This window comes from Sapajus apella, unplaced genomic scaffold (genome assembly GCF_009761245.1).
Source record: "Sapajus apella isolate SASKATOON/1434 unplaced genomic scaffold, GSC_monkey_1.0 scaffold36, whole genome shotgun sequence".
Taxonomy (NCBI): domain Eukaryota; kingdom Metazoa; phylum Chordata; class Mammalia; order Primates; family Cebidae; genus Sapajus; species Sapajus apella.
Window position 1 is genome coordinate 18739436 of NW_022436976.1, and position 12659 is coordinate 18752094.

Consider the following 12659-nt stretch of genomic DNA (forward strand, 5'->3'; position numbering starts at 1 on the left):
TGAGCCTAAGGTAAGGCTATGTGAATCCATGGCAAGAAGATGGTCATCTACAAGTCAGAAAGAGAGGCCTCACCAGACACCAACCCTGCCAGCACCTTAATCTTAGACTCCTAGCCTCCAAAACTGTGAGAAAATTAATATCTATTGTTTAGGCCACCCAGTCTGTGGCATTTTATTTTGGCAGCCTGAGCAGACTACTATAACCACCATATGCATGTACTCCATTCATTCTCTGAAAAAGTAATTTCTGATTACCTATTATATCCATTAGGATAAATTCAAATAACAGAACCTGCAAGAACAGTGATATTAGAACATTAGTCTCATGTAAAACAAGTTGAGGAAAGTGATCCAAGGCAGCTCCTCAAAATCATCAGAGATGTGGGCTCTTCTGTTTTCTGCTCACCATACTCACTGCGTAACTTCTGTCTTCCAGGTCACCTTATGATCTCAGATAGGGGCTGGAGCTCTAGATGTCATGCTCACTTCCCAGTCAGCAGGAAGGAGGAATGGGGAGGAAAAGATTCCCCATGTGTCTGAACCAAATCTTTAATAAGACAGCTTGGAGATCCCTCTAACAGTTTCTCTGTTTATCTCATTGGACAGAATTCAGTCATATGACCACACCTGGCTGCAAGGAAGGCTGGAAATGTATTTTTTACTGGGTGAATTGCCGTCATCAGTGACATAGGGGTTCTGCTAGGAAGTAAGAATTCAAGAATGGATGTTGAACAGACAATTAGCAGAGTCTGCCACAGTTACTATCAACCAGACACTGTGGTAAATGCTGTATTAGTTCATTTTTATGCTGCTCATAAAGACATACCCAAGACTGGGCAATTTACAAAAGAAACAGGTTTAATGGACTTACAGTTCCATGTGGCTGGGGCAACCTCACAATCATGGCAGGTGGCAAGGAGGAGCAAGTCACATTTTATGTGGATGGCAGTAGGCAAAGAGACAGAGATTGTGCAGGGAAACTGCCATTTTTAAAACCATCAGATCCTGTGAGACTTATTATCACAAGAGCCTCATGGGAAAGACCTGCCCCCATGATTCAGTTACCTCCTGCTGGGTTCCCCCCACAACATGTGAGAATTCAAGAGGAGATTTGTGTGGGAACATACCCAAACCAATCAAATGCCAACTACAGCTTCATTCAGAAAATTGACAGGCTAGATCAAAACAAAATTTGATAGCATTTAAAACAATAATAAATAAAACTACCCTCTGTGGATTATCTCTAGTTGACTGTATCAAGTAAAGTCATCTGTGATTTATAATTGAAGTGACACATTATACCAAACTTCCTATCAACAGTTTATTATTATTATTATTATTAAGACATTTGGCTCAGCATGGAGGCTTATGCCTATAATCCTAGCACTTTGGGAGGCCAAGGTGGGCTGATCACTTGAGCCCTGGAGTTCAAGATCAGTCTGGACATGTTGAAACCTCATCTCTACAAAAAAAAAATACAAAAAATTAGCCAGGCATGGTGGTGTGTGACTATAGTCCCAGCTGCTCACGGGATTCTGAGGCAGGAGGATTACCTGAGCTTGGGAAGTGGAGGAAGTCAAGGCTGCAGTGAGCCGAGGTTATGCCACTGCACTCCCGCCTGGGTAGCAGAGTGAGTCCCTAGCTCAAAAAAAAAAAAAAAAAAAAAAAAAGATATTTAATTCATGTTCTGTACGTTGATTGCACCTGTTTGCTCATTTTCTTTAACATGCTACACCTTTTGTTTGCCCCATCATCAGCCAGAGAGCTATCTAATTAGTGTGGTGGCTAAAATGATTTCCCCCCAGAGAAATGAAGGATAATGCTTGCTCAATGATAATGGTTCAGAGTTAGTTATTAATTCTGCCACATGAATCTATTTGAAAAAAGTGCTTCAGTCAAAAGCAAAGAAAATAATTGAAAATGACTGTCATTTCAATGACTCCAATGACTGTTGGAGTGGTCCTAGAAAATAAAGCAAAGCTGCATAGATGAAAAGAGAAACACATAATTTTACATTATGTCATTGTTTTCTCGCCAATTATAGAGTGACGGTTCGGGAGAAACAACAATGGTGTTGATAAAATAATGGAGTGTTGAGGAAGAGCCTCAGAAAACACATTGAGGTCTGAAAGCTCTTTGCCTTCATGAAATATTGTTTTCTGTCTCACAAGAAGCAGATGGAATAAATAGATTGGACCATTATCTATTATTCATTCATTCAGTCAGCAAATATTTATTGAGCACCTACTATGTGCCAAGCACTGTTCGAAGCATTAAAGGTTTACAGGGAACAGAATAGACACAATTCCTGTTCTCCTGGATCTTATCTTACAGTGACTGACAGACAATGAATAAGATTAATGAGTAAAATGTGCAGTATATTCAATTTTATATGGTGGTGAGTGCTGTGAGGAAAGGCGAAGCAGAGAAGACTAGGATGCATTGGGGTGGAGGAGGTTTGTCATTTACATGGAATGGCTGGGGAATTCTGAGAGGTAGCGTGCTAGTGAACAATTTAGAAGGGAACAGCAGGAGCAAAGACCCTGGGGTGCTTACAAGATTGCCAGCGTCTGGAGCTGAGTGATTACAGGGGAGGATACTGGGACAGAAAGAGGTAAACCAGGTGGGGCCTCCTAGGTCATTATAGTGACTCAGACTCCTGTCGTGTGTGGGACGGGAAGCCACTGGCAGGTTTGGAGCATACAAGTATAGCTGTAGCAGGACCATCTGGCTACTCTAGTGAAGACAGATCTTTGGGAGGCTTTTGTAATAACTCAGGCAAGAGATGACTGTAGTTTGAGCTAGGCCGTTGAGTTGATGTGGTAAGAAGTGATTCAATTTCCGAATATATTTTGAAGGTAGGATGGATAGGATTTCCTGATGGAGTACATGTGAGGAATGAAAGAAAAAAGCCAAGGATGGCACCAAGATTTTTTGGCAACTAGAAAAATAGCAACACTATTTCCTGAGATGGGGACACCTGTGAGAAGTCTTGAGTCTTAAATACCTTGATGATAGACAAATGAAGATGCTAAGTAGATGGTTGAATCTGGAGTCGAGTCTTGAATTCAAGGTAGATGTTGGGCTAGCCTGTTCTTATAACATGTAGGTCATGTTTAAAGTCACAAGAATGAACAAGATCACCAAGGGAGAAACCAAGGCCTTCAATGTGTGGCCTACAACGTTTAGGTGGCAAAGAGACTAGAAGAAACCAGAGAAGTAGACTGAGAATGAGTGGTCAGAGTAAGGGATCATAGGCGTGTGGTGTCCTCGGAGGAAGAAAGTGTTTCAGGGAGAAGAGAATCAACTCAGTCAAATTTTCTCAAGCAAGGTACACAAGATCAGTATCCCTGTCCCAGAAAGTAGGACAAGGAGAGAACGTGAAGCTCCAGTGATCGCCCAACATCACATATTTGGCATGTAGTAAATATGAAATTCAAAAGCTCAGATTGTGGTTAGGAATGGTAGCTGACACCTGTAATCCCAGCACTTTGGGATGCCAAGGCAGGAGGATTGTTTGAAGCTAGGAGGTCAAGACCAGCCTGGACAAGATAGTGAGATAACATCTCTACATAAAACCAGAAAGTTAGCCAGGCATGGTGTGTGCACCTGTAGTCCTAGTTATTCAGGAGGCTGAGGCAAGAAGATCACTGAGCACAAGAATTCGAGGCTACAATGAGCCATGATTGCACCACTGCACTCCAGCCTGGAAAACAGAGCAAGACCCTGTCTCTAAAACAAACAAACAAACAAACAAAAAGCTAACCAAAAAAAACTCTGATTGTTTGAACTTAACCCAAGCTCTTAAAAGGAAAAAAATAAAGTTGAATCTACCTATTTGTAATATCAGTTACATTTGTAGTTCTACATGCTTTTCCGATTTTTTTCTCTAATTGAAGATCTCTATTTCTTAGTCAAACAAAAGCAACAAAATGGAAAAGACAATGTAAGAGTTTTAATAAGTGCCTCAAAAATGATCATTTCATTAAAGTGATGAACATAGGTTGAATCTGCTGATATCATTTGTTGTGTTTGCAAAGTGCTTCAGTTTTTTGTTCTTTGTTTTGCTTGCATTAGAATTGCTTTTCTGCATTTCTGCATTGCTCTGGGCTTCAGCAGCCGCCCTCCTGCTCTTCACAGAGTTCTGCATAGGCTGCCTCTATTCAATCAAATGGAACCTCCAAAGTAACACATTGAATGGGATGTGCAACAAACACTAAAAAAAGAATGAATATTCAAATACTTGGCAGCTGGCAGTTTCTTAAAACCCTAATTTCTTCATTTAGTGAGATACAAGTGATTTCCAATTTTAGCAACTAAGATAAAATAAATCTTCTGTATGGAACTGCAAAGTAAAATAAATGCTAAACTTTGTTTAAATGTAGATAAGACTGGATGCAGTGGCTCATGCCTGTAATCTCAGCACTTTGGGAGGCTGAGGTGGGAGGATCTCTTGAGTCTAAGAGTTTGAGACCAACCTGGGTAACATGGCGAAACACCGTCTAAAAAAATACATATATTTTAAATCTAAGTAAGAAGAGATTTGCAAGAAGTATCGCAGCAACCAACATCAAATGAATATCAAATTTTGCATATTTACTATGAGATCCTGAACACTAAAACAAAAGATCAGGAATATGACAGGAATTTAGGGCTGTGCTATTTAACAGCTGGACAGGAGCAGTGCTGCACTACTGAAGTGTGCGTGCTCTTAGAGTTTTCTAGTCCTGTTTCTTCACCTCTTTGTCACTCCACTTAGTCCACTGACATTTTCTGCCTCTCCTCTCAGGTACCTAGTATTTTTTCCTCCTCCTCCTTCCCCTCCTCCTCCCCTCCTCGTCCTCCTTCTCCCCTCCTCTCTCCCTCCTCCTCCTCTGCCTCCTCTGCCTCCTCTTTCTTCTTTCTTCTTCTTCTTCTTCCTCCTTTCTTCCTCTTTCTTATTTTTATTCTTACTCTTCTTTCTTCTCTTCTTTTTCTTCTTCCTTCTTTCTTTTCTTTTCTTTTCTTTTTTTTTTTTTTTTTGGACATAGGGTCTTGCTCTGTTGCCCAGGCTGGAGTGTAGTGGCCCAATCTCAGCCCACTGAAAGCGCTGCCTTCCAGACTGGCAGTCCTCCCACCTCAGCCTCCTGAGTAGCTGGAACTATAGGCATATACCACCACACCCGGCTAACTTTTCGTAAAAATTGAGTTTTGCTATGTTGCCCAGGCTGGTCTCAAAGTACTGGGCTCAAGTGATCTGCTGGCCTCAGCTTCCCATAGTGCTGGGATTACAGGTGTGAGCCACCGTGACCAGCCTGCCAGTGTTTTCAAATGTTAATCTTCTCAATGAATGGCCAGAGGAAGGTATTAATAGGATCTTGTTTAAGGAAAAAGAAACTGAATCCTCTTGGTTAAGGGTTTGCTAGAAACCACATAGCCAGGATCTGAGAAAGGTGGATTCTTTTTATTTATTCATTCATTTTTTTGAGATGGAGTTTTGCTTTGTAAGCCAGGCTGGAGTACAGTGGTGCAATCTTGGCTCACTGCAACATCCACCTCCCAGGTTCAAGCGATTCTCCTGCCTCAGCCTCCTGAGTAGCAGGGATTACAGGCATGTGCCACCATGCCCAGCTAACTTTTTGTATTTTTAGTAGAGACAGGGTTTTACCATGTTGGCCAGACTGCTCTTGAACTCCTTATCTTAGGTGATCCACCCGCCTCAGCCTCCCAAAGTGCTGGGATTACAGGTGTGAGCTACCGCATCCAGCCAGAAAGATAGATTCTAATCTGATCTGTGTCTTCTAATGGCTGCTGTTCTAATGCTCGTTGCTTAATACCACCATGTGTTAGGCTGTTCTTGCACTGCTATAAAGAAATACTCAACCATCCTTTCCTTGGGGTCGCACTGCTGTCTAATGAGTACATAACGAGGGCAGTACTGCTAATGCCTATACATCGCACCTGCGTCAACTGGAACTTTGCTTTACCTTGGTACAATTTTTGGAAAAATGAAAAACCTCTTTTCCATGAAATTGAAAAAACAAATGTTTTTAAAAAGAAAAAAGAAAGAAATACCTGAGGCTGGGTAATTTACAAAGAAAGGAGGTTTACCTGGCTCACAGTTCTGCAGACTGTACATGAAGCATGGCGCTGGTAGCTGCTTTGCCTCTGGTGAAGATTTGGGCTGCTTACACTCATGGTGGAAGGTGAAGCAGGAGCAGGCATCTCATGCAGGGAGAGCAGAAGCAAGACAGAGAGAAGGGAAAGGGGCCACACACTTTCAAACAACCAGCTTTCTTGAGAACTCACCTACCACCAAGGAGATGGTGCTAAGTCATTCCTGAGAGATCTGCCCGTGATCCACTCACCTCATGCCTAGCACCACCTCCAATACTGAGGATTACAATTCAATATGAGATTTGGTGGGGACAACATTCAGACTATATGATACCACTACATATTCTAGCATAAATATATATTTGCTAATGTTAAATAGGATGTATAATAGATCATTGGTTTGGACTGAGCTCCTGCACTAGGCCCAACAGACAAAACCAAAGTGGAGTAAGGCATGTTAAAGTTTCACACCAACCAGCTGAAACTAGGATCTTTATCTAACCTTTCAACAAATCAGGACACAGAGATAACAGCCAAATCCCTAAACAGGCCAGTTTTTGCCAGCACGATAAGAAAGTTCCTTCTGCTTTAACCTTTACAAGAAAAGGAACTTCTGTTTATAACATCAACCTCCTCTGCTTAGCTCATCACAACACTCATTCTGTTTTATAATATGAGGTGTTGTCCAATTTTAGAATCGCAAATAAAAGCTAATTTAATTTTTTTAAAAATATTTTTAAATTTACTTTTTTTTAATAGAGATGGGGTCTCACTATATTGCCCAGGCTGGTCTTGAGCTTCCAAGCTCAAGCAATCCTCCCACTTCAGCCTCCCAAAGTTTTGGAATTACAGGCATAAACCACCATGCCTGGCCTCAATTAAGATATATATATATATATTTTTAGGTGGAGTCTCACTCTGTCGCCCAGGCTGAAGTGCAATGGCACCATCTTGGCTCACAGAAACCTCTGCCTCTCAGAGTCAAGCGATTCTCCTGCCTCAGCCTCCTGAGTAGTTAGGATTACAAGGGTGGGCCACCATGGCTGGCTAATTTTTATATTTTAATAGAGATGGGTATCAGCGTGTTGGCCAGGCTGGTCTTGAACTCTCAACCTCAGGTGATCCACCTGCCTCGGCCTCCCAAAGTGCTGGGATTACAGGTGTGAACCACTGTGCCCAGCCCCAATTAAGATCTTTAAACTAAATTTGTTTTAATTTTGTCTTTTGACACTAAATACGATACCCAGTCTGGATAAATACATAAATAAAAGGAAAAATTTTCTTCATAGTGAAAAAAAAGAAAAAAGAAAAATGGCAACAGATCAGCTACATACGACTTTAAAACTTTCGTTTGGCAAAAGAAAACATGAGGATAAAAAAATAACACACAGACTGGGAAAGCGTATTTAGAACATGTAACCGAAAAGATTTATATAAAGCACTCCTGGAAATGACTAAGACTATAACCAACAACTCAGTAGAAAAATGACCAAAGAACATAACAAAGGTGAACCAAAAAATAAGAAATACAAAAGAGCAACAAACAAATAAAATATTCAACCTCATGAAAAAAAAAAGCAAACAAGATACCCATCAGGTTGGCAAACATTTTACATACAGATAATATTGGGAAAGTCTTTTTAAAAAAATAATTGGTAATATTTACCGAAATCTAATTTTTTTTTTTTGAGACAGGGTCTTGGTATGTTGCCCAACCTGGTCTTGGACTCCTGGGCTCAAGCAATCCTCCCACTTCAGCCTCCCACAGAGCTGGGATCAGGGGAGCACACCACCTCACCTGGCTGCAAAATGTAAATGGCTTTATTCTTTCTCTTGACCCAGCAATTCCACATTTAGATATCTGTCCCCCACAACCTAACACACAAAATTCTTACATGTGTATAAACATATGTGCAAGAAGAATATTAAAGCAATAGATGTACTAGTAAAAAATTGGAAATAACCTAAATGTACATTAATAAATTAGGTAAATAGGTTGTCTAAATTTATTCTATAGATTATTAGGCAATTGTTTAAAAGAATAAGGTAAAGCTACATATAATGACATGTGAAGATTTCTGAGACATATTGTTAGGTGAAAAATAGTATGCCAAAGGACAATATCATATTTTCATTACCTTTGATGATGAGGTAAGGAATGGGAAAAAGGGGGGTGAATAGGAACTGTCACTTTTCACTCCATTTACACTGGTATTACTTTGATTTTTTTTAAATGTGTTTTCATGAATTACTGTGCAGTTTAGAAATAAAAATGCTTTCCCTTTATTTTACTATTGTATTCTTTCTCTCTTACTCTCCTCTAATAAAATTCTCAGGCAGGATGTGAACAGAAAGAAAACAGTAACGTTTATTGACTTCCGTATCTCACACTTGGGTTCCAGTGTTTGACTATTTATGATTTCCTTCCTGTGCTCTGACAGTCTCTAATTTTAGGTATGCCTGTATGGTTAGAAAAAGCATTTTGTTTTGCTTCAATTTTTAAAGCAACAATCTCAAGAAAGAGCTATGCTTCTGTAACACTGTTGTTTAGGGTTTTCCCCCCCTCATAAAAATAGCCTAGAATGCTTTTACTACCACAGACGAAAATGGACCACTTAAGAATAAGGTCTTAGTTTGTTGCTAAATGCTAATTATGAGAACTAGATAATAACTTATATTCCTCAATATAAGCATAATGGGAACTCATCTTCAGGAAATCGATGGGAATTCTGTATATAAAAGGTTCAGTGTGGTTATTGTAAGTGGAAAAGTGAAATAAGCAAAATGGCTAAGAAAGCCCTAACATAAAACATTAATTAGGGTTTAATGATGTAATCTTAGCAGTGGGAAAGACACATCATAACATTCTATCAAACTTTTGTTAGAGTTCCCTGTAATTTTGCCTTAACTATAGCATCTGAGAAAGTTCTGTACAATTCATGAATCAGAATCCAATTATTTTATACTGTTTTCATTCTTTTACCCAAGAGAGATTCATAAATTGCTTTTAATCACTTCATTTTAAACCAATAGTGTCTGCCAAATGGGTAACATTTCCCATTAAAATCGTCTCCTATAATTGGTATAATTACTCCATAAAGAGATAAACCGCAGCATAATTCCACAGTCTTTGGGTTTATAAAATCTAATTATGTTCACAACACAATATTTTATTCTTAGTGATCTTAAAAAGAACATAAACTTGAACAAAGTCCAGACATTTATGGTAAAGTAATTGGGAGAAGCAAGTTAATTATTGCCTGTAGTACTGCCTCTATTAGCAGCCTCTGACAGAAAGCCCTTTTTGCAGTCATGAATCTGAGTATAGTTTGAGGAAGGTTTGGTTCTGGTCCCATGAGCTGTGTTGACAGCCTGTGCTGAAGTGCAGAGTGAGGTTCAGTCCTCGAGTACAGGTTTCTCCAGGTTTGTCCAGGACCCCAGTCTCCTAAGTATAGAAGAGTGGAGCCCCCAGCCTCAGCTTTTCAATGTTGCTTCAGAGGCAAGTGTGGAGAAGAGAGAGGGAGAGGCAGAGGGCGCAGATATGACCTCCAGCGTCTGTTTCAACAGATTTGCTTTCACCCGTGTTACATTTGAGGATTCTGCAACAGATTGCATTTTTTTCTTTTCTTTTTTTTGAGACAAGTCTCACTCTGTCACCCAGGCTGGAGTGCAGTGGCAGGATCTTGGCTCACTGCAACCTCCGCCTCCCAGGTTCAAGCAATTCTCCTGCCTCAGCCTCCTGAGTAGCTTGGATTAGGGGCAGGCACTGCCATGACCGGCTAATTTTTGTATTTTTAGTAGAGACTGGGTTTCACCATGTTGGCCAGGCTGGTCTCGAACTCCTGACCTCAAATAATCTGCCCGCCTCAGCCTTCCAAAGTGCTGGGATTACAGGCATGAGGTACTGCACCTAGTCAACAGATTGCATTTGGAGAAAGGGAATCAACTGCTAAAATTTATTTTTAAAAACCTTTGCTCAATGCCATAGTCATGTGCTGTCTCTATGTCAAAGGGAGAATGACTAAAAATATAAGAATTAGCCACTCAAGGGAACATACCAGAAGGCCAAACAGCAATCCACATTACCTGAGAACCACATTTAAAAACTGATAAGCCTCTCTTCAATACTATTTATAACTAAAAAGAAATCCTAATTTTAGGTTGGATGCAGTGGTTCATGCCTGTAATTCCCAGTACTTTGAGTCGTCAAGGCGGGAGGATTGCTTAAGCCCAGGAGTTTGAGACCAGGCCCGAGAAAAGTGGTAAGACTGCTTCCACAAAAAATTTAAAATATAGCTGGGTACGGTAGTGTGCACTTGCTACTCAGGAGGCTGGAATAGGAGAATCGCTTGGGCTTGGGAGGTTGAGGCTACAGTAAGCCGCAATTGTGCCACTACACTCCAGCCTGAGTGACAGAGCAATATATATATTTTTTTAAGAAATCCCAATTAAACACACACACACACCTGCACAGGTGCCAAGCAAACACCCCAAAACTGTACTTCACGTGTGCCTCCTCCTATGGTTTTATGTAAGAAAAGAGAGGTAGAGGGAAAGATACTAGAACAGGAGGAAACAATATTCCTTCATCAGCATTAGTGTCTTCCAGAACTATGCACTCCATTTCGCTTCAGCATTCCTAAGGATTAACTTGCCCTTCTTTCTTTGTATTTCTATTCCTTTCCTCCCTCTGATTCATACCTTGAGAGGCTTTTTCTCTCTTTTTCTCTCTTCTTCCCACCCCTTTACCCATACCAAGAAGCAGGACATGCCCCTTCAGGAATCAGCAACTTAAAAGATTGTGAGACTCAGAGAAAGAAAGTTAATAATAGGCCCAAGAGCTAGATAGAAAGATGAAAAGATATGCATTTGTCCTCAGAATCTGCAGAAAATTCTGGCTTAAGAAGGTAAAGATGGGAGGTGGGGTGTGGTCAGGGTGGGAGGTAACTAGGGGCAAGGCGTATAGGAGGGAAAGAAGTAAAGACATTAGCCACTCAAGACTTTATAGAAGGAATTCGTCAGTGGCAAGCTGGCTCTTACCTGAGACTCAGATGAACATCAGTATCACTTCCTGGGAGTGATCTTTCCTGACCAACCAGTGTCAAGTGGCCAGCAAGTTGCTCTCTACCACATTATCCCATTTTACCCCTCTATACAGCACTTACTGACATTTTCCTGAAGTTTTTTCTGCCTTTCTCCACCCCCTACCTCTGGCCTCTTCCCTACTAAAATGTAAGCTCCTTGGGGGCAATGACTTGTCTTAATTTACTGTCTGTCCCTTTTCCCTAGAATATAAGCCCCAAGGCTGCAGGGATTGACTGGTTTTGTTAACATCCATATCCTTCAAAGTGCTTTGCACATATACTAGTAAGAGCATTCAATAGTTCAATGAATACTTCTTGAATAAAAGAATTCTAGAAAGAAACCCCTTCTCCCTCTGGAAAGGTTGCATTGTGATAAAGCAGCTTAAAATTTTCCCGAGTTGGGACAAAGGCAGGTACATTGCTCTCATTGCAGGTATAGTCTCAATTTCTAGTCCATTGGGACTGACAAGGGCTAATGGCAAAGACAGAATCAGAAGTGTCTCCTCTGTGCTGAACAGTGATGTGGGTTAAGTCACCACTGAATGAGAAAGCAGCATCCTTTCCACTCCAGGGGGTGAGGAGGCGGCACTGGCTGTAATGGAAGCATTTGCAGAAGATCAAATAATGCTATAATCCTTTAAGCTTGATAAAAGCTTTTTTCACGTGTGATAGATGACAATTATGGTGAAACGTGCTATCAAAATATTCTTCACATATTACCAGATGTCTTCAGCAGGTCGGCAAACATCAAAGATTTAGTCTTTTGTTATTTTGATCTCCAAAGCTACCTACTTCTTTGCTTCTTTATGGTTCTCCTTTTGCAGAAGAATCAATCAAAGGCATACAACAATTTACAAGTCAAGATATTTAAGACTAGCATTTCGTTAGTGATTTAAAATATATTGCTTTTAGAATATGCAAAGTATAACAAATATATACATATTTTAAGATAAACAGAATAGAGTTTCATATCAGGGGATACATTTTTTTTTTAACACTATGAATATCCTTTTAGAGCAAAATGGCCTTAGTAAATGATAAGAAGTAAAATAAAGAGGATTGTCAGTGCAAAAAAAGACAAATTCTGATGAATTACTTACACACCGGGCATTAGTCTTGAGTGATCATATGATTTATTATCCAAATAAGGGATGCTTCTGAGAGTGAATGAGGGTGGTTACTGGTCATAATTAACACTGGGACAATGGAGAAAAACCAGGGCAAACTGCGATACACAGTCAACCTCATTTTAGGGATACCTAATGACCATACAACTGCTTTCAGATTTTTGTAAAAAACAAACAAAAAAAACCCCAAAAATAGCCTTATGTGCTAAAGACATAGTAAGCAATGAGTTTTTAAATTAACTGCTTGATTTTTCATAAAATTAAATGATTAAATATGAGTATGAATGGACAACTGCTAGAGGAGAAAAAGAAATTCAGTGAGTAATCTACCTATTTTAATGAATGACTGAAT

At 40.0% G+C, this 12659-nt stretch overlaps 1 non-coding gene across 1 annotated transcript; it reads left to right on the forward strand.

The window, feature by feature from the left end:
• The first annotated feature begins 5861 nt into the window (after positions 1–5861).
• LOC116564156 lies at positions 5862–5987 on the forward strand. Its single transcript, XR_004274751.1, has one exon. It is a non-coding gene; the product is annotated as a U4atac minor spliceosomal RNA (small nuclear RNA).
• The last annotated feature ends 6672 nt before the right edge of the window (positions 5988–12659 follow it).